This window comes from Anser brachyrhynchus, assembly GCF_964034855.1.
Source record: "Anser brachyrhynchus genome assembly, chromosome: 17".
Classification (NCBI taxonomy): Eukaryota; Metazoa; Chordata; class Aves; order Anseriformes; family Anatidae; genus Anser; species Anser brachyrhynchus.
The window spans coordinates 15,184,599-15,210,067 of NC_137710.1; the positions used below are offsets into that span (position 1 = coordinate 15,184,599).

At 46.2% G+C, this 25,469-nt stretch overlaps 1 long non-coding RNA gene across 8 annotated transcripts in view; it reads left to right on the forward strand.

Annotated features, from left to right (window-relative positions):
• The window catches only part of LOC308179697, a 53,728-nt gene extending 37,493 nt beyond the window's left edge, over nt 1–16,235 (forward strand). For 2 of the 8 annotated variants that reach the window (XR_013940493.1, XR_013940494.1), the window contains exon 5: nt 1,190–14,320. This is a non-coding gene — a long non-coding RNA (uncharacterized lncRNA). Of the gene's footprint in view, nt 1–1,189 lie in introns of all 8 variants that reach the window. The other 6 variants (XR_013940497.1, XR_013940498.1, XR_013940491.1 and 3 more) reach the window with 5 other exon arrangements.
• The last annotated feature ends 9,234 nt before the right edge of the window (nt 16,236–25,469 follow it).

The window sequence follows — 25,469 nt, forward strand, 5'->3', positions numbered from 1 at the left end:
CACTGCTGCCTTGGCCCAGCAGAATAAAACTTACAGAGTGAAGTTATCATTGTGGAGGAGTCTCCAAAGACCCATTTCCTTACTTGTCCCTTCACAACCCGGCACATTTTATTCCCACATTTACTCTGAGCACTACATGACTATAAATCATGCAATACATTTGGAGTACCATATTCCTGTAGTCCATCATGAATTAATGTGTACTGACATAACTACCACGTTCAAAACACCACTAAACTCTGTATTTCAGCAGAATCCATGATGTCAGGCTAGCCAATAGCAGATATATCTTAGCAAAATAGCCTCATCACAGAGTCTAATCATATCCAGTCCAACAAATTAACACATTCCAAGGCTTTATTGTCTAAGTATCCAATTAACAAAAGCCTAATGTCTTCAAATGCATTGGTGTCAAAAAATTACAGGCATCATTCTGTAAAACCAAGTCACAAGGCTCCCAGGTAGCAAGCTTTTCATGAAACATGTCCCATCTTTTTGCAATTTCCAGAACGCTTTAATCCCGTCAGCAGGCTCTAACTTGACCAAAAAGGGGCATATTTGTCCACGGATGCTGCAGAGTGCCTGCTAGACAGTAGAATAACACCTTTGCAAATCACTAGGTTTGGCTGAAAACCAGGAGGGTTGTAGGGACACTCAAAGGAAGGCTGTAATTTTTATTTTTTTAGGCAAGAGAAAATAAAGTATTCAGTCTGAGAAAAGGATTAACAGTATTTTTATGTAAGACAAAATGGGAAAGTTGCAAAGAATTTTTTTAAAAAAGGTTTTATAGGAGTTGACCACCTTAGCCCATACCTATCCCTAGAATAGCAGCTGAGAATAATTTATTTTGTTGTAGTTCATGTGGAATATTCTTTTTATATGTTTTTCCAGTGGGAAATGGCTTTGCAACCAACAGAAACGGCAGAAGTATGCTTCATTTTCTTCCATTTGCTTTTTGCTTTTCCTTTCTGTTACCTTTAAGAACTTATTATCTCTGAGGGGTGGGGGGGGGAGACTAAAACACTTTCATTTTTCCAAGCAGCTGAACAAATGTTTTAAATAAAATATACAGAAAACACATTTCTGATGAAACCTAACATATCAATAAATTCAGTCCAGCAAAACTGAGCAAACTGTGGCTGTTCTTACGGTCATCTTTGTGCTTTTCTGTTTGCTTTTACTTTTTCAGAAGTGTTGCCAGGACCTGGCTGCAATTGTAAAGGAGTAAGCCCCCACCTGGAGGCCTGGTCAGAGGGAATGGGACATTCAGACACTGGCTCAGCAGTGCAGGGACCCAGCAGTGGTTGTCAGCTGGAGCTACAGACACTCCACCATGGCTGTAAGCGAAGGAAGATGACAGGAGGATAAGCAGGGTGTTGATGCACAAACTGAACACCCCTCCCTGGTTGGATGGGCTCCTTGGGAAATGGGGATCAGACATGAGCTGGGGAAGAAGGAGAAGCCACTTCTGCACCAGCAGCTGCTGGGGTCCCCGAGCTGCCCTTGTGAGTGGCAGTAGCCCAGGGACAGCTGTGACCGGTGGCTGGAGAGCACACGTGGTGGCCACCCTCTGAGGTGGCAGAAGCAGCAGCTCTTCCTGGGGTCCTATCAGCCTGCCTGGAGCTGGTGTGGACACCTGGAGGAAGGTGCTGGAGGTACACGTGGGGGCACAGTGGCAGGAGACAAATCTATTTCCATCCTCTTTTCACTCTTATTCTGCCTTATCTCGTCTCTCCTTTAAAAAGACACCTCTTCCAGTTTCTGTTCATATGAAACCTACCTTTCTAAACTTACTCACTCCTTTTTAAGGAGAGTGTCCTTGTTAGAAAAGGCTAAAGCATGGCCATGGCAAACTGTGTGGTTACCTCAGGACCAATTACAGCTGTGCAGCATTTCCACTCAGGAGGCTTAACTGTATCTCCTGTCCTTGCCTAATTTAGTGATTTCTGCACCCCAGGGAAGGCATTACCATTAAGGGACCTCTAGCACCCATGGGCAGAATTTCCCATGCCAGATTTCCATGTCATTGCATTCCCAGTTGTGAGGCCCAGTTTTTTAACAGAAACTTTCCCCACAGAGCAGAAAGAAACAAACAAGCAAAAATCAAGCAAACAACAACAAAAAAAGAACACGTAATCTGCAGGTGTTTCAGGACTTCCCTTCGTCTTGCGTTCCCAGCAGAGCCTTCTCCCCAGGGCATCGCTCCCCGCTGAGCTCTCTGCAGGGGCTGTTCCACCCCACTCCCATCACACATCAGTGGAAATGGAGGGCAGAAAAGTGCTTTTGATGGACTGTGTCTCGTGTGTTTTGACTCATAGACCATATTTTTTTTTCTCCCAAAAGACGAGCATCTTCTGAATTTTCTGCAGGATGCATAAGCAGATCTTATGGGAATGAGATAAGCCGGATGGCCAGTTTTTTTATCCTGGTGTGGCTGTTCCCACAGAAGATACCTTTGCTTTCCCTGTTTCTGTCTCTCAAAGCCTGCCAGTTCCCATCTTCAGGGCACTTCGCTTTCCATCAGTCTCCACACCAGAACATCCCATCCTTATTCCCCACCCTGTCAATCACCAGCTACTGCTCCCGGAGGGCTGAGCTGAGAGATCAGGTATTTCTGTTGAACACTGTCAGGCATCAGCCCAGAAGTGTATCTGGCAGTGCCTCACAGGCTGTGTCTTCTCTCCTCAGCTCTAGTTTCCTATCACTTCCAAAAGAAGGAAGAGTTTCCAGCTTAATGGTATGCTGGCATGGCCAGCCCCTTACTGTTTCACACCAGATGGCACTGCTTTTCCACACAAGCTCAAGCCCCTCTGGCACAACCATTTTACTGCTCTCACACCTCTGCATCTGCTCTTGCATCTGTCTTGGTGCACTGCTGCTGCACTGGTGTGTCCCCATCCAATTACACCCGACCAGTCCATACAGCTCCGTACATGACAGCTCCTGCAGATCTATGCCAATGTCCATGTGCCTGTGCATCCTCCCCACACACAGACACTGACTACTGACATTTGCACAATGCGAGACCTGATTTTCCAGTGTGACACTATCTTTATGAAGGTAAGAAACCAGAAAATAAAGACTTCCCACCAACAGTCTGGGATTCTTCTGAGGTTACTTACGGAGCAAGTTTTTACTCCCTCCCTCCTTGCAACATCCAGTCAATATTTGAGTTGTTAATAAAAAGCTGTTTTCGGCTTCCCTAACTCTGTTCCTCTCAAGAACAACATGTGCCTTGTGTTTCCTTAGCTTTGCTTATCAGATCTTCAGCCAAAATGAATGGCCAAATCTCTTACAAACAGAGAAATTAAATGAAAACAACGCCAGTGCCAAGTTCTTTGCAAACAGAGAAGTGAAATGAAAAATGCCAGTCTCTGTAGGTTCACCCAGCACATTGAATTATTATCTGTCATGGCCTGTTCTTACATTTGTCCTTTCCCTCTGGTTGATAAATAAGACTTCCCACAAGTTCTGAAGCTGTATCAGGAGTTGCGTAGCAGATAATGTTAATAAATCTTAAGGGCTATCTCTCTGACTTGCCTGGCAGCCTAATAGCTCAAAAGTCTTGTGGTTTCTTATGTCTTGCTTTTTTAAAATGTGTAACTTTGAAATCTTTCTTTCCTTGACCACAGGCCCAGTGGTCAGGCTGACAAGGACGTGACTTCAAGTCCTGATTTTCAAGGCAAGGTCTTTGGGCTGACATACCATGATTTTATGCCTGGAGTTTGTGCTTTCATCCAGGCAAGAGATGCCATCCCTGTGCTGGTGCTGTCTGCGGGCTCCATGCCCATGGTATGGGCAGCTGAGGCTTCACTACAGCTTAGCACACTGGGAGCCAAGCAATGTGCTTTGATCCACAGCTGCCAAGAGACAAAATGGCAGAAGCTATTTGCTGGCAGTCTTTTGCATATGGAAACTCTGGTGAGAAGATGCTGTTCATGAATCAAACCCTGTCTCTCTTGAAGGAAATAGTGCCAGGGCTGCAGGGCTGCGTGGATCCCAAACAGCCAGTACACGAGTGCCAGATCCAAGCCAGGGGCAAGTTGGCCACATTCCCTGGTGAAAAGGAGCAGTTTGGGGCACAGCTTGGAGTTCAGGCACAGGCTGAGCTGCCCTGGGGAGCCGCCAGCCTGAGTGCTTCAGCTGCTGGTATGTTTGCACTGTCCATACGTAGCCCCCACCTGGCCCCAGCACAAGCTCAGCTCTTGTGTCAGCATCAGAGCAGCAGAGCTAACTGCCCGCTTGGGAATGCCATGCTGCTGGTGCTGGTTTTCTTGTGTTTCCTGTGTCCCCAGAAAATGGATCCAGACTTAAGAGACAGGCTTCTACAGTCAGGGGCAATGGGTGGCTCAGATGAGTTACCCTGCAAAGATGTCTGCCTCTCCCCGTTGAAGGGGCCTGAGGGAAACAAAATCAGACTCGGACAGCTAATTTATAGACAGCTGAAATAGATAAGTGAAATGAAGACCAGACATGCGATGAAAGCAATAAAACACAATCCTAGATCACGCTTGACAGGATTCCTCCTAGGCCACTTTGAAATTTTTGCTTGGAAGCAGACCCCTGTGAAACAGGTCTCCAGGCACAGGAGATGAAGAGCAGCTTTCTGTAAAGTTCAGTAATTTCTAATCGACCAGATCCCCAGCTCACCTGACATTTTCTCACTGCCCTTCAGCTGCTGCGGACTGCACAGTTTCCCTGTCAGGAATGAGGACTCCAGCTGAAGACTCACCAGTTCCTGCTCCACCAGCACTCATGGAGTGATGCATTCCAGCTGCCTTGTAGGCTGCACTGAGGTCTATTTCCACCTTCTGCTTGTCTTCTGGACACCCACCTCTAGAATACTGCCATAGATTTGGTTTGCATACTGCCAGGTCCCTTCTGTATGTTTCTATTACCCTGCATTGCAATAAGAGCACTGGCTACCAACAGCTTCCTGTCCAAGGATGGGTTTTCTCTTGTCCAAAGACCTCGTAGGCAAGATCACATCTTATTTTGTGGCTTCTTCATGGAAAAAATACTCAATGCACAGATTTGGTCTTTAGAAATATGCTTGAGGTACTTCACATTTCTCCCATCTGCCAATGTTGCGGGAATTATATCCCAGTTGGTTCGGCACCCCGGCGGGTACAGGACTTGTCATCAGTTAGTAGCAAAGCTGAGAAATGCGTGGTTGGCAGGTGCCTTGTGGAGACTGTCTCTGGATCTGCTGAACTCGCTCTGAAAAACTCTTCCAACAGAAACCCAGATTCCTGTGTGGCTTTGTCATCTCAGAATTGAGTGGCATGAAATAGGGTGCGTGTCCTCCTTCCGTTTGTAATACTTTCTGCAATACCTGCTGTGCCCTTGATGCTTACAGGGACAGATTGTGACCAACTCCTGTGCTGTTGCAGCCTGTACTTTTGTCCTGCACTGGAGGACACCCAGGCAAACCACTGCTGTCTTGCTGTAGTTTGCAATCAGGTGCACTTACCCGGAGTTATATTTGCTTCCCCAAACCACTTCCACTTTAAAGGCAAGATTACATGTCCAACAATTATCTCATCTTTAAATAAGGAAGCTTTTCCACTTCCAGTGTTAGATGTGGATGCCAAGAGTTTTGCACTCCGATGTAACTACCTATACCTCTATTCCTGCTTTTGTTTTGTTTTAAACTGAGAATGGTATCCTTCTCCTGTCTCTTCCTGGCTGCAGCTATGTTGTTAATCAGACATATTTATTACCTTGTCTAGTGACTTTGCTATTATTCCTCACAGAGTTTTCTCACTCCCTCTAGTTTTTGTTCCTTGACAATATAACAAAAGCCTTACTTTTGCTGTCTCATTTTTATCCCTTCTCAGCTTCTCCTTATCACACTCTTTTCTTGTTTCTATTATCAACACGCTTCAGCAAGGTCTTCTGTCTGCAAATCCAGCGGCTGTGCTCTGAGTCTGTCTGTACAGCCTGTCTGGGGGCTTGGTAGGTGCATTTCTTAAAGTTGATCTCGTTAGGCTCTGGTGCTCACATCCAGTGTATGAACTGCCTTCATATTTCGAATATTGTGCATTAATTTCGAATCTGTGCATTAAGTACTTCTGAAAACAGTCCAGTTCAATTAACAGCACAGCTCTGGGCAAACGTCTGTCTATAGAGGGATCTCCATCAATCTCTCTTTTCCTTCACCCACATTTTTTTTTCATCTTGCTGCAGCAAGGATCGCTGTCAGCAGAGAAGCAAACTGCAGGACTGAGCTGTATCTGGACTGTGGGGAACCCAGCACTGAAAGCCACGAGCAGCCCCAAGGAACAGGACAGGCTGAGCCATTTGGCTGTCGTTCCCCGTGTGTCACGCAGCCTGTGCAGCCGCCTGCTTGGTGTCAGTCCTTCACTCCACGCTGCAAGCTGAGTATCTTCGACTGGGCTGAAGATGGCACTGGTTGCCATCTTGTGTCTGGTTCAATATAGCAACACACACATGCTCGTGCATGCACACACACACACAGCTATAACCAAAATGTTCATGTTCCAGGCTCTTTTGGTGGTATTTTCCCGTATTCTAAAATAACAGAGACAGTCACGTCTTGCTCTTTGTGGATGGAAAATACTACACAGTCCTGCTCCTAAAATAGTTTTTCTACATGCATGAAGTATATATGGTGAAGAAATCTGGAAGATCTAGAGATCCCTGGTCTTTAATTAAATAGTCACATCAATGGGCATATGGAACTACACTGCGTACCTGCGGGTAGGGACGCTGCCCTCAGAGGGTGCACTGATGCTCGGGCTCCCCCAGTTCGCAGCAGCTGCCCCTGAAATTACCAAGAATGGTGACATAGCCATCCAGGCACAGAGACACATCTAACATGGGAAACAACCCATCCTCAGTCCAGCTGTAAAGGCCTGAGGGGGCTGGTGATAAATGGGCAATTCTCTGAGGGCTCAGGAGGGGACACACAAAGCCTGACAGCTTTGCACTGTCCACATAGGCTCAAGTCAGAGAATGCCTTTGCCCCTTTTGGGGAACTAAAGTTAGACAGCTCTGTCCACAAAACTTACTTGTTTCCTCTGTACTAAAGTGGAAGGTCATTTATCCCATCAGCAACCAGCTCACACAGACTCCTGCCCAGAGGAGCCTGTTTTCTTCCATGGACTTTAAATGGAGCACCTGGCAATGGGCTCAGACACACTGTCTCACTCTTAAATCCATGAACTGTAGTGGGCATGAGTCCACCCAGGATCTTCTGCCTGTCCTCACCCCATGCTCTTTGTCCCAGAGATGGCAGTCAGCCTCCAGTCCTGTCTCTGTATCTCTTTCTGCCAGGGCAGCTCTGTGAGCAGGCATGGGGATGGATGCTCCTCTCTGATCTGCCTTCCATGCACATACTTCTTATGCATAACAGTGCAGTGGCACTTTGTAATAATCAAAACCATGCATGTCATAGGTCCATATTACAGCTTTCTAGTGATTTATTCAAGCAGCTCTGATGACGCTTTTACTACTCACACTCTTTGTAACAGGGCATCATTTCCATTATTAAGATTATTCACTTTAGAGCACATGAAAACATATTAAGGACTCAAGAGACGTTTCAAAAAACACATCCTTTTTCCAAACACTTCCATTTGAAATAAAGATGCATGACAGCAGACTGGTGCCAGAACAACAAAGAAGACAGAGAATAGCAAAGCAGTAAGCCTGTACAGTTGCTCACAGTCTGTGCACCTGTAATTACATCTCCCCTCCTGGTCACTTTGTAAGAGTCTCAAAGCCCCAGCAGCACCGGAGGAGTTTTCAGTCCTCTGCGAGGAGACGTGACAACCAGAGGAATCTCCATCACCATCATCTTTGGAAGGGAACCTACCCTTGTCAGCTGGGTGGGTGACTGGTTGGGAGCCCACATGCTGTTGTGTGGGTTGAGCTGGTGAATCAAATGAGGTAGCAATAGGCAAAGGAACGATACTGCCTATCTAAAGGTTTCTCAAGCAGGCTTTAGTATTCAACCTCAGGGATTTACAGGGTTCTTAATTTGTAATATTAATGTTATCATTGTCCCCATATCAAACAAATTGTTAAACACAGCCACAATCCAGACTTCCATGAAATATTCACCTTCGCTTATTTTAAGTTTCTTTTTTTTTTTTTTTTGGTTTGTATTTTTTTTACATTTCAGTTACATGTGGTATCACATGCCCAGGCTGCAACCAGGGTCTCCACACAGCTTGAGCAGAGGGGAGAGGACTCTCCACCTCCCCTACACCTTCCCTTCCCCTGGGAAGAGGGGCTGTGGGCTGCAGAATATTGCTGCTTCCCCAAGCCCCAAGCAGAGCCTCTGTTAAGCTGCAAGGGACAGTGCAGAGGAGACTGCTGCCTTCACAGCAAACATTCATAGGGCCAAGGCTGATGTCTGTGGGAACAGTCAGAGATCCTCTGGTTTCATTCCTGGTGTGCTGCAGTGTGGCTCTGAGGAATGTCTCGGTCTCCTCTCCACCTCCTGCTTGGAGTGCTTCATCCTTTGTGTGTAACCTCCTCTGCCCCAGGGCAGCCTCACCTGCTGCACACAAGGAGCATGTGTAAGCATACGCCTCTTCTTCCTTTCTTTTCCTCTCCAGTCCTCCTGTTTTTCTGTGGGCACTTCTCCTCTCCCTCTGATGGAGCCCATTGGTACACCTGGGCTGGCTTCTTCCTCTCTCCTTCAGCCCCATTGCATCTGTTTTTCTTCCTTTTAATTGGACTCAGCTGAACATTTGTAGCAAGCCTTTGTGCATGCAGCAGATCACAGGCCCACCAGCTCCCTGTGCAGGGAAAGGTGTCTCTCATCTCTCCTTGCTCCCCTTCCCTGCAGGGGATGCTCCCCACCAGCCACCTCCAGCCCCATACCTGGTGTTGGGTCTCACTCAGCAGCCCCCCAGGACTGGACTGGGGCAGGAGCCTGGAGAAGAGGAAGCATCTCTGCAGATGCAGCCCTGAAGCCCACCACTGCCCTCTTGCTTTCAGGTTGTGAAGAAGACAATTTATCCCAGAAATACCGAGGGAAAGGTGTACAGAAAGAACCAAGCAAACATCCTTTTCCTGCTTGCCTCTACACATTTCTGATGCTGGGTGACAGGAACAAAGATGTCTTATGGGTGAGGGAGATGCAGAATTTTCTACACAGGAAAGCTCTAGCAAAATAAATCAGGGCATGAATATAAAAGAGCTGTAGTATTCCTCCCTCATTTACCGAGCGGGTTATAACAGGGACTCTGTGGGAGAAGTGTGCACCTCCCTGATAGGAAGACAGCTCACGGTCTCTCAAAAGGAATGAAGAGCCCTTGACAGCCTTCCCAGCAGAGCAGGCTGGGGAGCTCAGTGCTGCAGGCACGTGGCTGGGACGGAGATGCTGGAAGCCAGAGCGGGCAAGCAAAGGAGCTGCCACAACGAAGCAGCAGCTTCAAGAAGTTGCTGAAATGACAGCACCTGGGAAAGGACCACAGAAGGTATGAGAGCAAAATGAAGGTGCTGCAAAAGAGAAGTGATGGGTGCAATGAGGCAGCACCCACATCTAACAGGTCCCGAGGATCAGAGGGGCTCGTGGCCGTCGCGGGGCACTGGGCTTTGGTTGCTCCTGGAAGAACAGCCGGGGCAGTGGGGCTGCTTTGCACTGGCAGGTGACGAAACACACAGACCCACATTTGGGAAGGGGTGTTCAAGGTGAGAAAATAGCGTGAGCAAGTAATTAGTGAGGTGAATCCTAATCAAGCTGTGTTAGTGGTCAGAGACAGTTTGGGGCCAGAGGGGAAATAATCAGAAGAAGAAGAAAACATGAAATATGTTTGTGGCTGCAGTAAGAACAGCGTTTTGCAAGGAAAGATACTATGACTGGTTTCTATACAGCCCAGGAAGGCTTTTTTGTCCTGATTGTGCACCACAGGATAAAAAAAGAAAAAAAAGTTTCATTTGTTTCTTTTGGTACCACAGGCACTGAAATAGCCTAATCGTGGCTCTAGATGTATGGCTTGATATCACAACAGGGCAGACTGAAGGTCATTTAAGTGCTCTGCACATCAATTAATTTTCACGTGTAGAAACTGGACTCGTCTCTGGAGTAGACCTAGACATTTCTGGGGCACAGCTCAGCTCACCTGTTTGGGAAATGAGGTACATTTATGTCCATGGAAAATGTTGCGTGTGAAACAGCCCCACGGCTACTCCACGTAACCTGGCTTTGTCTGCGGTGACTTCTCACACTTGGACACGTTTCCCCTTGATCAGCATTTGCTAATGTGTGCAATGCTTCTGTGTGAGGCCTTCTTCAAGCTAAACAATGATGGATGATGGGTGTAAAGGTGATGGATGAAGTATGGTAATTATATGATTACAGGGGAAATTGGGAAATGGTGCTGGTAAAAAGTAAACAAAGTTACTTTGCAAGTTGATAGTGTTCTGGTCCAGAGGTGGAAAACACAAAATTGGACAGGGCAGGGCTCTGTCCTCATCAGGGCTCTCCTGAAAGCTTGCCCAAGCTGACCCAGTGCCTTTGGTCACTGAGAATGGGAGGGATGTATATTTGCATTGTATCACCCGGGCTGCAAGATCAGTTTTATACTTTTATATGTGGTAATCCTGCTAAAGGTGGAAGCCCAGGCTGGGTATTTGCTCTGACCATGTTCTGTGCAGGCAGAACAGGAGCTTTGGTTTAAACTCTTCTATTCATAAAATTATAAGTGTATAACATGACTCAAGCAGATGTCTCAAGAGGTCTTGTACCCAGAAATAACCCTAGGAGCTTGGGAACCCGGAGGGGCTGTCAAAGAGTCCTCTGGGATCCGTTTTCTGCTCACATTCATGTGCACTGCATTCAGCTCACGTATGAAATTGTTGTCAAGGTTGCGAGTGCCCTAGTTTCTGTAATCAAAGCCTTCCCAAGATTTGCATTCTGAAACGCAGATGCTGAGAAAAAGCAGATTACATAATAGCCAGCTTTGTTTATTTGCTTAAACTTGAGCGTGTATTACATTTGAGAACAAACGTAAAATGGTTCTCTCATTTTTTGCTTTCTGAAATAGTCTGAGGGCAGCGTGCAAGAGCGGGTGCCCTGCCAGCCACAAGCCCCCGCCTTGATGCAAAGGTCTGGGCTCACAGGGGGAGCACGTGGGATTCCCCACCCTCGTACCAGAGGAGGTCGGGGAGATTACAGTGAATTAGTGTAAGCAGACACCCTTGCAGCTCACAGCTTTGCCAGGGAGATGCAACTGAAAATTCACTTGCTAATCCAGAGGGCTCATCCAAAGAATGCATTTACATTTACATTTCTCTGCTACCTTTTATCCTAGAGGATCCCCAAAGCACTTTAGAGTTAGAGCGTAGTGTGATGTTTCCATATACAAAGAACTTTAATTCCCTGCTGGATTTCACTGGTGTGTGTGTGTCTGTGTGTCTGTGTGTCTGTGTGTGTGTGTGTGTGTGTGTGTGTGTGTATAGAGTTAAAAAAGATTTCAGACACAGATGCATGCACAAAGGTTTTCTGGGAGGAAGCACAGGATGTGCCTGTGGTGAGCCCTGCAGAGGGGTGAGCCTGGCCCATGTACAGGGAAGACCAGGAATTATCTTTTGCAAATTTGGTAGGAGAAAGGGACGCATGTATTTTGTGACAGAGCAAGGAAATGAAGTCCTGGATAGAGACCAAGCCAGTGGGCTCTTCTCCCAAGCCAGGGGAAGAAAACAGTGACTTTTTGCAAATTGATTTATAACTCAGAATACTCCTGTCAGACAACTGGAGGCCTCAGAAGGGAAGAACAGCATCATCCCAATACTGTGGTGCTGACATTTCTGCTTTTGTCAATGCTTGTTAAATAGATTTGAAGATGCATGAGGGAAGATGGCTTGGAGATGAAGTCCTGCTTCAAATAGGAAGACCAGTCAATATGGTAGTATCAGGGAACTAAATAGGAACCGTCTAATATTAAGAAAGGAAAAATAAGGTAAATACTAGAGAAAGCTTTTGGTGTTGAGACTTGTGGGGCTGGGACCTGCCTGAGTGGGAAAAGACCTGGAAGTTGCACCCCCTGGGACCAGGGAATCCAGCCTGAGGTTTGTCAGAAGGAATTTTCTAACTGCTAGAAAGATGTGAATATGAGCTCCTGGAATAACCTTCTAGTAAAGGGTACTGAGGTATGAAGCCCACATGATTTTGAGGTGTTTCTTTTGTTTGTTTGTTTGTTTGTTTTGACAGAAGCATCTTCTGGCTCTGGTAAGGAAGGGGCAGGGTTGGATGAGCTTAGAAGGGATGAGCCCACAGAGCAGCTGCACTGTGTGGTGCCCCGATGGGACCCAGGGGTTCCCCAAGTGTTCCCTGCTCCTGGGACTGCTATGATAAGACACAAACCATTTTTTATCTTGTTCCCCCATACAGTAGCACATGCAAAGCACATGGCCTGGCTACAGGGGCAGTGGTGTGCCCCTCCAAACCCACAAGCCCACAAGAAGAGCAGAGGTGGCTGTGAGCTGCGGAGCAGGAAGATGAAAGGTTTTCTTGAGTCTGATGGAGGTGGTGTGGGATTGGGGGTGGGGGCCCTGCAGCGCTGTGGGCACAGCAAGGGCAGGTTGGTGCCTGCTCCAGAAATGCCTTTGCATCTGACCTGACCTTTAGCCAGGGCTCAGCGGTGCTGATCAATAGGTTTTCAGAAGAGCTGAAAGGAAAGTGCACTTGTTTAATGAGAGGGGTGTCCTTTCCCCAGGCCTGGGATGGCGTGAGGATGCAGCCTGTGCTGGAGGGCTGCATGGCTCGGGAATGCAGCAAGGACTGGGAGGTTCAACCTTTGCTACTATCAACTCACTTGAGGCTTTGCTGAACTGAGTGGAAAGGAAAAAGTTCGCTTTTGGGTGACAGCATTTCACTGATCCAGGTGAAAACCTTGCGGTGTTATCCAGGACTGGGAGATCCTATCCAAGTGGACAGAGGGGATGAGGCTGTTGCTCGCACAGAGACACACGCCCGAGAGGAGAGAGGGTCTTTGCCCCCACGGGTGTGTTCTGCTATGCAGACACGGCCCCCTACTCCTGATGCACCCTGTTGCATGCACGTCTCAGCCCCATGAACCTCTCCTCTCACCCCAGCACACTTGCTCCAGGCTTTACTCTATCCAAGGGGGTAATTCATGCTAAAATTGTGCAAGCAGCTTGCTTGGCTCAGATAGATCTACTAACTGTCTCTCTTATTTTGTAACTCCAGTTTTTACTGGGTTGATCTCTGTCAGGCACAAGCACTCAGAAATACCCTCACAACCCCTTTGCAGTGTGTGCTGGGAATATAATCCCAGTGAGACATGGTGTGGTTGCAGCTTTGTGCTGCTGCAGGTGAGTGTCTTTAGGCTGTGATATGTCAGCAGTAATTCTGCTAGCATGGGGTTGCCTCGTACTGACTTTCTCTGACCATTTTCCTAGCAAGATGTAGCAAAAGGCTTTCCTGGGACACTCTGCACAAGCTCAGTTGTAGGATCCACTACAAGCCCAGCTCAGATTTCCTCTATTTATTGATAACAACACTTGGCAGAGATAAGAGGAGATGGTACTTTTCCTGAAGAGACTGCTCAAGTGTCGCCAGCATTTAGAATTCAGAGAGAAGCCCAGACTCATTTCAAGATTTTTTTTTTCTTTAATAATACTTTTTAGTTTCATTTTCCTTACCTTCTCTTTTCTGTCCCTTCAAGATATACTAGGGTCACATTCTGAGTTTTTTTTTTCCCTTTCCAAGCACATCTCAAGGCGTACTATCTTGGGGGCTCCCCCCTCCCTGCTCTCTTTTTCTGCCTTGATGGAAGCTGCACGCCTGAATCCAGGACCTGGGTCTTGCAGCAACAAAAGGCAAAACATCACATAAATTATATCATGAGCAGGAGAAATATGAAAAATTAAACCAACTACAGCAACAGTGAGGATGACAAGCAAGCAAATAAGCAGTAAAAGCATTCTAAATTAATTTCTTGTTAGCTGTCAGCTGTACTGTGCTGCTCCATCAGGGATACAGGGTTTCATTTTCCCATACCCTGACCCCTCAGCAATTCCCTTTCTGCACTACTCCTGGATTTGATTAGGTTGTCTCAGCCCAGAGACAGAGAGAAAAGGATATTTTAGAGCAACAACAACAATAATAATAACAATAATAATACTTTAGTTTGAATTGGTTCTGTGTTGGAGAAGCTGAGAGAGGTGCTCATCAGTCATGCCCAGTAGATTCCCAAGCCCTGAATGACTGATTTTCCTCCTCTTTGTATCTGGGTGCAGCTCTGGTCCCACAGGCAAGCCCACAGCTGCCAGACACCCTGTTTCCCCACCCACCCTTAGTTGTGTTTCCCTGACTGACCCATGCCAGCATCAGGCACCCAGACATCTCCCTGAACTGTATTTCTCAAATCAGATTCTAAAAACCAAAGGCAGGTGCTGAGTAGGAATAACTTAACTTGAGATGTCTGCAGTAGAGAGGTCTTCACCTCAGCTCATCATTTAGGCTCCTGACTGCAAGCAGTGAGAGAAACGGGCATTGCTGGAGCCATTCATCTGACTTGTTCTGGAGATCTATCTTAAGATAAAACAAACCATGCCCTAGAAAATGACGATTTTTCTATATCAGCACTTAAAAGACTTAGTTCCTACTACACGTCCTCACAGCCAGCTGGTAGAATTGGGCACACTCCAGAATATTCTGATAAACTTGCACCTGAGACATGGCCAACTGATAAATAATGCAAAATTGTGCCAGGCCTGTAGTACAGCTACAAAATGAATGAAATCCATACAGAACTGGTTACCCAATGAAGTAGCTCCCAGAAGAAATGTTGATCATTGTCTTGGTGTTCAGGACATTCAGGTTCAGGTGCCTGGACTATCACTGCTGCATGCTTAATACCTCCAGCATGAGTAGCATCATAGGCAAAGAGGCACGTAAAGAAAAGCAGTGTACCCACAGTAAAATCTACAGAGAGACATGCATATATCCACGGTGCAGCCCTGCACATATGAAAGAACTCCCTTTACCAGGAACTAATCTCCCTTTCTGTTGAAAAAATAAATGTGCTTAGTCTAGGGAGGCAGTAGTTCTTCCAAGAAAAAGCTCTTTAAAAAATGCTGCTCTGACCTCCCATGAATCCTTCATCTGAAAGCTGTGTGGCCAAGAACCCATCTCTTTCCTTAGGCTTTCTCTGTAAGGCACAAAAGCTATCCTATACAATGGGAAAGCTTCGCAAAATGCAGGAGAGGTGGTGGAGTGGATGCTGTGTGACCTGGGAGGTCAAGTGGATGGCAAAGTTGTGCTCAGTTCGCTAGGCTGCAGCCCTGCTTGGGCAGGAGAGCAGCTGCGGAGCAGCTCTTGCATCCCCTAACACCCAGCCTGGCACAGCGACTCCAGACTCACGCCAGGGCACATGAGAGCAGCTTTTACCTTCAGATCCATGGTTCTAGAGTACTGCTAAATTCAGCCACTTCACCTGGACAAGACCTTTAAATTTTATGTTATAATAGTTACACATCAGCTATAAGCCATTAGAATCTCAGCCAAAACCTTGTTAAATTGTCATGATCCCCAAAAGATATAAATTCCCCTTTCTGTGATTCATGAAACATATTAAGAGTCCCTTAAACATCTCTTCCACAAATCTATTCCCCTCAGTGCAGCGGGATGCCAAGTTCACAGTGATGTATTGCTCCGTGGGACAGATTCTGTGCTCTCCACACCAACCCATTGCTTATTGCAGCATGTAACATTTTTAGTAAATTGTATTTCTAGCCTTGCAGGTTTTCAAGAGCAGGAACTGAGGCAGAGCTCTGCTATTTCTGAGCAGTCTCACAAAGAAAGATGCTCTGCCTTCCTCTGTCTGAGAGCTACCAAGTGGAGATCCTGAGGCCTCCAGGCCCTAAATCTGCCTCGTCCAGCAGCACAGTCAGGCTGCTCACCACTGCTGCTGTTTTGTCATCCAGCACAGGCAAATAAGTTGACCCATCCTGACCTATCTGCTAATCTGGTTTTATTTTCAGCGCTCAAAAATCTCCCTCTCACATTTAGATAAGCTTATGTATGCATACATTTTTAAACAAGATCACTGCTTCTACTTTGATCAGGTGGAGTAGGTCTGCTCAAACCTTCATTACATTTTATTCTGAACCAAATAAAGTGTACACCCCTTCTCCCAGCCTGCAGAGCTCTTTGTCTCTTGTGTTGTGCCCCTCCCCCCCTTCTCATTTCAACCCCTACTGCTATCCTGTGCTATCCTGCACTCCTGTTTGCATCCCACCCCTGGGACTCATGATTCCTAGCTGACTCCCAGCATGCTGCTTCCTTATGGAGCAATGTGCCTGATTTCCCAACTTTTAATGGCCCCTGGGAAGTCATGTATTTCCTATTGCTTTTTGCCTCCCAGAAATGGAGGCACAGATGCTCTCATCATACATTAAATCTGTACATGTTTATGAGAAAAATAATGGTCCTGGACCAGTCGTGTTGTAAATAGCACAAGCTAAAATGCAAGTTTTCAGCAGGTTGGACTGCGATTTGTTTATTGGATAGCTTGCAGCTATTTAACCAGGGCACAAATGAGCCCAAGTGTTAATAAGCTCCAAGAAACCAGTACCTAAAAGCTTCACATGCCTATCTGCTTGGTAGGGATAGTATCACTGCAAGAGTGGGATGTTCTGCACAGGGAGGTGAGCCGGGATCCAAGGTTGTGGAAGACAAGGGCTTTCCTGGCAAGCGTTGCACTCCCATAGCACCCGTGCAAGCAGAGCAGGGCAGGTCCCATGACAGAAGGGTCAGCCAACAGTCCAGGGATGGCCAGGAATGCCTGCAGTGGTGAGACGTGACACACAAGCCCATGGTCAATGCTGATTCAAGTCATCAGGGCAGGATCGGTGGGCATAGGTATGCCTACAACATAGCTTGTCTGAAGTCCAGGGGCAACAGCCTGAGGTTAAGCATGGCTCTGGAGCCATTAACTGGGCTTCTCCCAGGCCTTTCCCACAGCCTCATCCCTGCTGCATCCACGGAAGGGGCCACCAAGAGCCGGGGAGGAGGCGAAGTGGCTGCAGAGCCCAGTGGTGCACTCGGGGCCCCGGCAGTAATCCTGCCTGGGTGCAAGGAGCCTCATGATCTCAGTCAGATCATCTCCAGCCTTCACATCTCCATCAAGAGCCTGTCCAGAAAGGTAGTTATATCGAGTCCTTGCCAACATCAAACATGTAAGTAACAGGACAAAGGACGCGCTTTATCCTGACAGCTACAAGCAGGTGAGCCCACCAGCCTCTCTCTGGACTGCCTTGTTGCACTGTACAGGGTAGGAAACCCTAGCATCACTGGTTAGTCTCAAACAAGTTTTTAACTTGTCTTTTGGTGTCAGAGATAGAGTACTACAGTCTTACCTTGCCTTTAAGGGTTTGGCATTCCTTAGTTGTACCTTAAATACTTGGTCACAGTGCTCCATCTCTTAAGCAGGTTAGCAGGTAAAACCATCATCCCAATGTAGCCAAGGACATCTCGTCAAGGTGGTTCGTATAATACAGTCCACAATGCCTTCAACAAATGCAGCCTTGAACCTTGTATCTTGTTCATCCACATGTTTTTTAAAAATTGACAGATTTCATATAGTCCGAGAGAAGATCCAAAACTGTGATAAGCCATGGGGTGTATCAAAGCAATTTACTCTGGGTATGCAAGAGCAACTGTTCCAAACAGTACTACAGTTTTTAGGGAGATGTCATGATCTGTAAGATGAATTTTCTACAGCTGCAAGTGCATCTGCAAACTTTTAGTGAGCTTCTTAGGCTTTATTTGTGTTTCTGAGGAAGGATTTTCCCCAAATATTTGTTCTGTGTCTGTTGTGCCCTTTCTGAGATCCTAAAACCAGATGAAGTAATAGGATCTAGATAGAGAAGACATCCAAGGGATTGCTGTGACCTGAACTGGTTTTAGTTTTAGCTGTGATTACAATTGCCTAGGGGAAAAGTGACGGTTGCATAACTCATGCGAATACCAAATATAATAATATTTTGAGCAATATCACATCTGTAAAAGACATAATCCAGACAGTCAACAATAGCGCTTTATGTTAAGTAGGTTTGTTTTGCAGCTTTCAAATTTTAGCTGTGATTCAGTAACTGGAGTCCATATTGGCGGAGAAAGAAATGCCACCATGAATATCAGACTTGTCCCAGTAGAGGACTCAGGACACTAATAATGTGTCACAGCCGCCACATTGGTCTCAAGGAAGGCTGGGCCCAGGGAGGCATAATAAGGGAGGCATAATAAGTAAGGCCACAGTGCCAGACAGAAGGGGAATGTATCAGGAAGTTAATATATTAACGATTTTGACTATATTATTTATGAGACTATTCTGTAATAATTAGATAATTTGAACTATTAGTCTGGCAAAACATTAATTAGACTACCAGTGTATTCTTAGCTCCATGTATATTGTGTGTTCCGTTTCACCTGCAAAAGGGTTGTTTCTCCTTGCTTTTATCACCCACTAGATCATACTCCGACTTTTGTTCCCCTCTTCCTGCGAGTGCTTCTGACAGGAAAGAATACCCTCCATACAGTAATTTAAAGAGTGAAAAGCCCTTAAGTGAATGTGAAACCAGTAGATGAATGTGGAGCTTTGCAAATAAAAAGCAGCTTGTTTGACTATTTCTTAGCCATAGATATCAACATCAGCTCTTCATTATAAGAATGATCTACCAGCTCTGATCTTTCAATAATCCCTTTGGGATCTGAACACACAAGAATATCTTCAGGCTTCTGTAGCCCCTGCATGTGTTGCAGCAATGTTCGGTGTCACTGTTCAGGGAGTTATTTCCTCTGTTACCCACCCAAGTTCCACTAGCATTAGTGCGTCCCCCATGCAGCCAGGTGTAATTTCTACCCTGACACAATCAGGGGGATAATTACCAGAGGGAAGAGGACTGGAAGAACCTCATGGGTAGTCCCTGATATCACGGTCAAGAGACAAAGTAATGTTGGCCATGTGAAATACCTCACCAAAACTGGGATTATTTCTTGTATAATTATTTTTCCCCCAAACTAGACTGGGACAACTTGTGTAGCCACATGTCAGCTGTAAAACCAAAACTGGGACTGCGAAACTTAATGCTGAGTTTTCAGCCTGTACTTTTGGACTGTATTCATCATGAGATCTCCATGCACCAGATGGATGTTTTGCTTACAGCCCATACACGAGAGCCCATACATTCCTTGGTCCAAGGATCTGGTTTCTCACCCTTCTCCAGGACAGATCCAACAGCTACTGCGCTCCTAGGAAATGCTTTTCTAACATATCCTTATACAAAAGTGATGTATGAAAATGTTGTCTTGCAACTTATTTTTTACAAAAAGTCCATTTACATGCTTCGTAAAACCTATAACTCTGCAAACATCACCCAGAACAGTGATGTACAGCCAGGCCTTCAGACATCACCACATCTGCTCAGAGAAGAATTAACAAGACCTCACCAAAGTGAAGATGATTTTCAGTGCATAAGACAGTCTCCCAGGAAATACATCATGTTTATGTGCAAGTTACCGAGACACTTCAGGGGAGCTTATTACAATAGAAAAGGAAGCTCCCACCCCTCCAACTGCACACAGCTCTCTCACTCACACAGTCCTGTACTGGAGTCCATGATCGAAAATAATGGTCTGAGGCAGCTGTATATGGCTGTGAACAGTTACAGCCTACGCCAAGAGAATATTATGCTACAAAATTATTTCCTGTTCTCCCCTTTTTCTAGGAGCAAATTTTCTGTATACCAAGAAATAGAAAATGGAACCAAGTTTGATAATGCAGTAAACATAGAAATACATAAAAGCCATCAATATCTCTCCCCACAATTACTGTGATCCATGTATGCAAAGCAGATCAAAACCCAAGGAACCTACATATGCCATTGCCAAAAGTGATGCGTGTTATCTTGCATACAAGATGCTCTCCCATAAGCCCTTAGGCTGAGGTCATACAACCAGCACCTACCAGAATGAACTCATACAAACAATCTATAAAGTCAAGGTAAAAACAGTTACTACTGAGAGAACAGTTTTTCACAGAATGACTACTTCATCCTTGACCTTTCTGTCCCAGTCTTCAGAAGAGACTGAAACCTTCACAAGGAGAATGTAGGAACTAAAATTTCATAACTCTACTGGTGATTGAAAATCACAGACGCAGTGGAGACACTGCATTTTCAGCTTGTTCCTATTGACCCTTTCCTGTAATACAAATGCCAATGACACTTTTCTGTCTCTGCTCTGCAGAGGCTAATAGCCTGTGACATTTTTCCCAGTGAACCTCTTTCTCCCTCTGGAGGGGTTGCCTACCCTTCTGTCTCAGCACTTTCAAAACTTTTTCCTGCTAAAGACACCTATAGCAGGTGATTATGTTTCCTAAACTCTTCCCATTTCCCACCTGTATCTGAATGCACACCCCCACCTCACCTTCTTGAACTCTGTCCATCCTCCAAGGGTTTCCCACTGCATCCCCTGCAGTGCCCACAGCACTTTGCAGGACCAGACCTATGCAATAGCTCTCTGCAGGTACCTGCATCAGCTTCCCTCCCACCCTTTGTTACAAATTAAGCACTAAATCCCTGCCACAGACTGCTCAATTTTTCTTTCCAGATGTGCACAATCCTGCCCTAGCAGCAATGCTTTCTGTTCATTGCATTACCTGCTTCCCTGGGGAGCAGCTGTTGGTGCTGGGCTTAGTCCATGTGTGCCTCCACTGACACCCATCGTGCTGTTGAAGCCTTTTGAAAAACGGTGTAGTGGGTTTACATGGCAAGGTTTTGGTAGCGGGAGGCCAAAGGGTTGGCTTCTGCACGAAGAATCCAGAAGCTGCCCCATGTTGGATAAGGGCCTCGCTACTGGCCAGTGCCGAGCCAGTAAGTGATGTTGTTTGTGCCTCTGTGAAAGGAAAAGAAACTGCTGTGCAATAGCAGCTGGGAGAGGGAGGAGTGAGAACCAGCCCTGCAGACACCAAGGTCAGTGCAGCAGGAGGCAGGAGGTGCTCCAGGCTCACAGCAGCAGTTCCCCTGAGGCCTGCAGAGAGGCCCCTGGTGGAGCAGGCTGTCCCCCTGCACCCACGGGTCCCACACGGAGCAGATCTCCACGCTGCAGCCCGTGGAGGAGCCCCCGGTGGAGCAGGTGGATGTGGCCTGGAGGAGGCTGCGGCCCACGGAGAGCCCCCGCAGGAGCAGGCCCCGGGCCGGAGCTGCAGCCATGGAGAGGAGCCCACGCAGGAGCAGGGGTCTGGGGGGAGCTGCCGCCCGTGGGGGACCCGTGCTGGAGCAGTTTTCTCCTGGGGGATGGACCCCATGGTACGGAGCCGTGTGGGAGCAGTTCTTGAAGAGCTGCTGCCTGTGGGCAGCCCCCATAGGATCTGTTCGGGAAGGACGGCATCGCATGGGAGGGACCCCACGTGGAGCAGGGGCAGAGAGTGACCGTGAAGATGTGGTGAAGTGCTATAGACTGACCGCAGCCCCCATTCCCCTGTTCTCCTGTGCCATTTGGGGGGGTATGTAGAAGAGGGTGGGTGGAGGGAAAGTGTTTTTGGTTTCTTTCCTTTGTTTCTCAGTACTCTAGCTTGTTAGTAATAGGCAATACATTTTACTAATCTCCCTACTCTGAGTCTGTTTTGCCCGTCATGATAATTGCTGAGTGATCTCCCCATCCTTATCTCAAACCTTAAGCTCTTTGCATCGTATTTTCTCCCCCTTTCTCTTTGAGGAGGGGGAGTGAGAGAGCAGTTGTGGTGGAGTTCAGCTGCCCACCTGAGTAAAACCACCACAATCAGAAAACCCTTTTAAATGCTTTTTTTTTTTAATTATTCTTTGCACCCTGTTTCTCTCTGTGACCATGTTACTCCCTCCCTCCTCCTCACTACATTAAAAGCTTTATTCTCAGGAAACACGAAGCCATGTCCTTATACACTTATACCCAAGAACCACTTGGTGAACTTGCAAAAGCATTTATATTAAAGCTAACGTGGATTTTTTGGGGGAGGGGGGATAGTGGACGGGGCAATGACTGGTTGTGTTTATTTTCTCTGGAAATAATCTATTTCACCAAATGCTTTGTCAGTGTCATTTGTCAGGCCAACCATGAAATTTTTTCCTGAACTGAGAGAAAAGAAGGTTGAATTTCAGCTAGCCACTGTTCAGGGTCCTCAGTGGGCCTCTGGGAACACCAGCTCAATTTTTCACAGTTCCTATCGTAGAGGTAGGATTTTTTGCTGCATTTCTTCCACTCCAGGTACGTGTGCTGCAAACCACTCGCTCAGCCAGTTGCTCTGGTCTGGGTAATGATATTTATTCCAGCTGAGCAATTCCAGGAGGAGAAAATGATGGACTTAAATTGAGGTCATATTTTGCAGATCCCTGTGTCCTAAATTTTCCAGAGTGACAGAAAACCATTTCAGCCAGCACACCATGTTGTTTATCATCATTAACAAAACTTAGTGATAGAAAGGCTAAATTAGTCCAGAGGAAAATGCCCAGAGATAACAGCCAAGATCTCTGTCAAAATCATGTGTGGCAAATGGGAGGTGAGTGACACTGGCAGTGAATAACTGGAGTTGGTGCATTAAAGGTAAAGTCAGACTGGTGTGCAATATAGTGCAAGTGGGATGCTTTGTGCAGTGGGCAGCGTCCCCAGCACTGTCTGTCCTTGGGTTATACACTATGCTCCTCTTGGCAGAAAAGCAGGGATCAGGCTTGGTAAGAAGGTTTCTGTTTGCCTGGCAGAAGGACAGACTGTCAGGAATGCACAGCTGTGCATGAGGACTCACATCTGGCAGCAATGAGCTTTCTGTAGTTCTGGGGGGACTGAGCAGGATTTGTTACTACTCATGGAGTCACTGAGTTGCCTAAAAATATGGATAGACACAGATAAAATGGGCAAGTCTGGGTAGTATCACACTTCTCCATTAAGCCCTTTTGCTGTCCTAAATATGACAGCACAGCAAGGAGGAGGCATAACTATGTGCTGGAGCAAGGAGGGAGAGGGAGGTGCACTAAGTCTTGCTAAACCATCTTCCTCTCCATGGGCTGTATTTTGAAACAAGTGTATCACCATCCTGGAGGGGTGTATTCTCAGGTGAGTACTGTGTTCTGCATTGGGATGGCTGGTACACTTTGTGTATGAGTCATGTATGTGAGCGCTCATGGGTCATGGGAGGTTGCTCCTTGGCTTGCTACAGGACTATCTGGCAGTTTGATTTAGATAGCATTTTTACCTATTGACTTTCTAGGGACTGAAATAGTCATAGCCTCTTTGTCACCTTTTATCCTCCGGTACCTTAGAGATTGTGATACCTGCTCTGGATACCCAGAATGGGAGCCCTGGCCCTCACCTTGAATAACTTCCCAAAGCCCCAGATTGTGTTTTCAGGAAGGCAGCAACCTGAACTGGTGCCCAGGAGAGCATCTCAGCAGCTCAGTCCAGTGGCTCTCGATGTCCTGGACTTTGCAAGCACCCCAGCACGTGCCCAGCAGCTGAGCTGGAGCAGAGGAGTTGTGCTTTTGCTAACAAAGTCTCCTTCCCTCTTGAACAGAGTGGTTGCATGCTGAAAACCTTTTGGGAATGGTCCCTGGACCAGTTCTACTCCCAAACCATGCCCAAACTGGTTTGGGCCAGTGTCATTTGGCCCATATCAAAGCCATGCCAGGGAGCATAGCTCTGTGAGCTCTGTCTCATCTTTTCTAAAGAGGAGAATATGTAAAGGACAAAAGCAGTCACGCACGGGCACGCGTGCGTGCGCACACAGACACACACACACACACACACACACACAAAAGCCCTAACCCCTAAAAAGCCCTTCACGCCTAACCCCTGGTTTAATTTTCCCAAGTTTCTTCTTGCAGGGGTTTATAATTTACCCTTAACAAGTGGTGCTATTCCTTATGGCTACCAGACCGTTTCCAGCATAATAGTCACAAGGTCTTATCTGCTCCAGTGAAGTTCTAGTGCAGCAAGCAGAGATGATGTTCCACTCAAGCCCTTTTTAAATGAGAATTTTCATCCTGAGCTGTCCCTACAGCTGGGTGGGGACAATGTGAAGATATGCATCAAATGAGAGACAACTCCAAGCAGCTTCTCTCTCAAATATGCCCTGGACCTGGACTTCTGTATTCTTAAATAGAGCAGATTCCCAATAGAAAAAAGGATTAATTTGGGCAACGATAGAAATTAACCTCCTTTGGACAAGAAGAGCCAGTTCCATGTCATACTATGACATTAGGTCATGTTCAAATTATCATGATTGCATTTCAAAACATTCAGGCATGACAAGCATTTGCATAAATACAAGATGTTAATATCTAAGTAAATTAGGGTAAGAAACCCAGAGACAGCTTTTCAACCCACTTCAGCACAAAAGTGCAGGCTTAATCTGTGTGCACAGTTTTCCCAATTCCATGTCCAATGTATCTAATTAGCCATTTACAAGGACAATTACTCAATTTGTATGCATGGCCGTGATTATTACACATGCACTGTGCAGTCATATTTACACATCTGGGGCTAGATTTCTGAAGAGTTTAGACCTCAGCTACCAATTTGTGTTGCCTACATAAGTTGACTGATTTCTTGGAGAAAATGGATCGGTTTTGTAAAACTGGTTCCTCTGGTGTTCTGGATCTTGTCCCTAAATTTTTCCACTCTGCACTGCAGAGAAGAAGCTGTCTCTGGTCTAAGGTTATGGCAGGTGTCACCAGATGGCACTCTTACATCTATTCTTCCTTATTCTTTTTCTGTTTGTTTTCATTTTGTGTATGAGCAAATGTTCAGTGTTGAACAGATATGCCCTGTAGTGGGAATTGTTTTGTAGAGAGAAGGTTTTGTTTAGAGGCAATTAGTATGTGGAGACTATATTGGGTGGTGGAAGAGTTTGCTCTCTGCCCAGGAATTACAATGTGGAAAATTCAGAAGATTGAGTTGTTCTTGAGGAGCTAGCCATGGTTGTTGTGTAATTCCTGGAAGAAGTGGTCAGATCCCATGTTAAAAACAAACAACAAAGACACTGAAAGCTATTTTATATCCTTGTACATGAGAATACTAAAACTGGGACACAAAACAGAAGGCTTTCTCCCCAGCATGTCAATGAATTAAATATTACCCCCAGATTATCATGGTGCTATTTCACCCAAGAAAAGTATGGGTATTTTTTGTCCTTAAAGGGTTAGTTAGACAAAAATGTGATTCAGCTCAGGAATCTTCCAGAAGGACCTCTAAAGCATCAGAAGAAGGTTGTTCTGAAATAAAATATGCCTTAGAGAAGGTGAAACAATAGATCAAAAAATATTACTCATAACATTCAACAGAATGTATCCAACATGCTGCTAGGAGTTAAAAATGAATCCCCACAAGAGAAGGTAAATCCCCCTGTTTGTTTTCTTTTGATTGCTTCTAGGCTCTTATTGCTTGAAGCCAGCAAAATCCATACTCCCCACTCTGGGATATTGATTTAATAAAATAT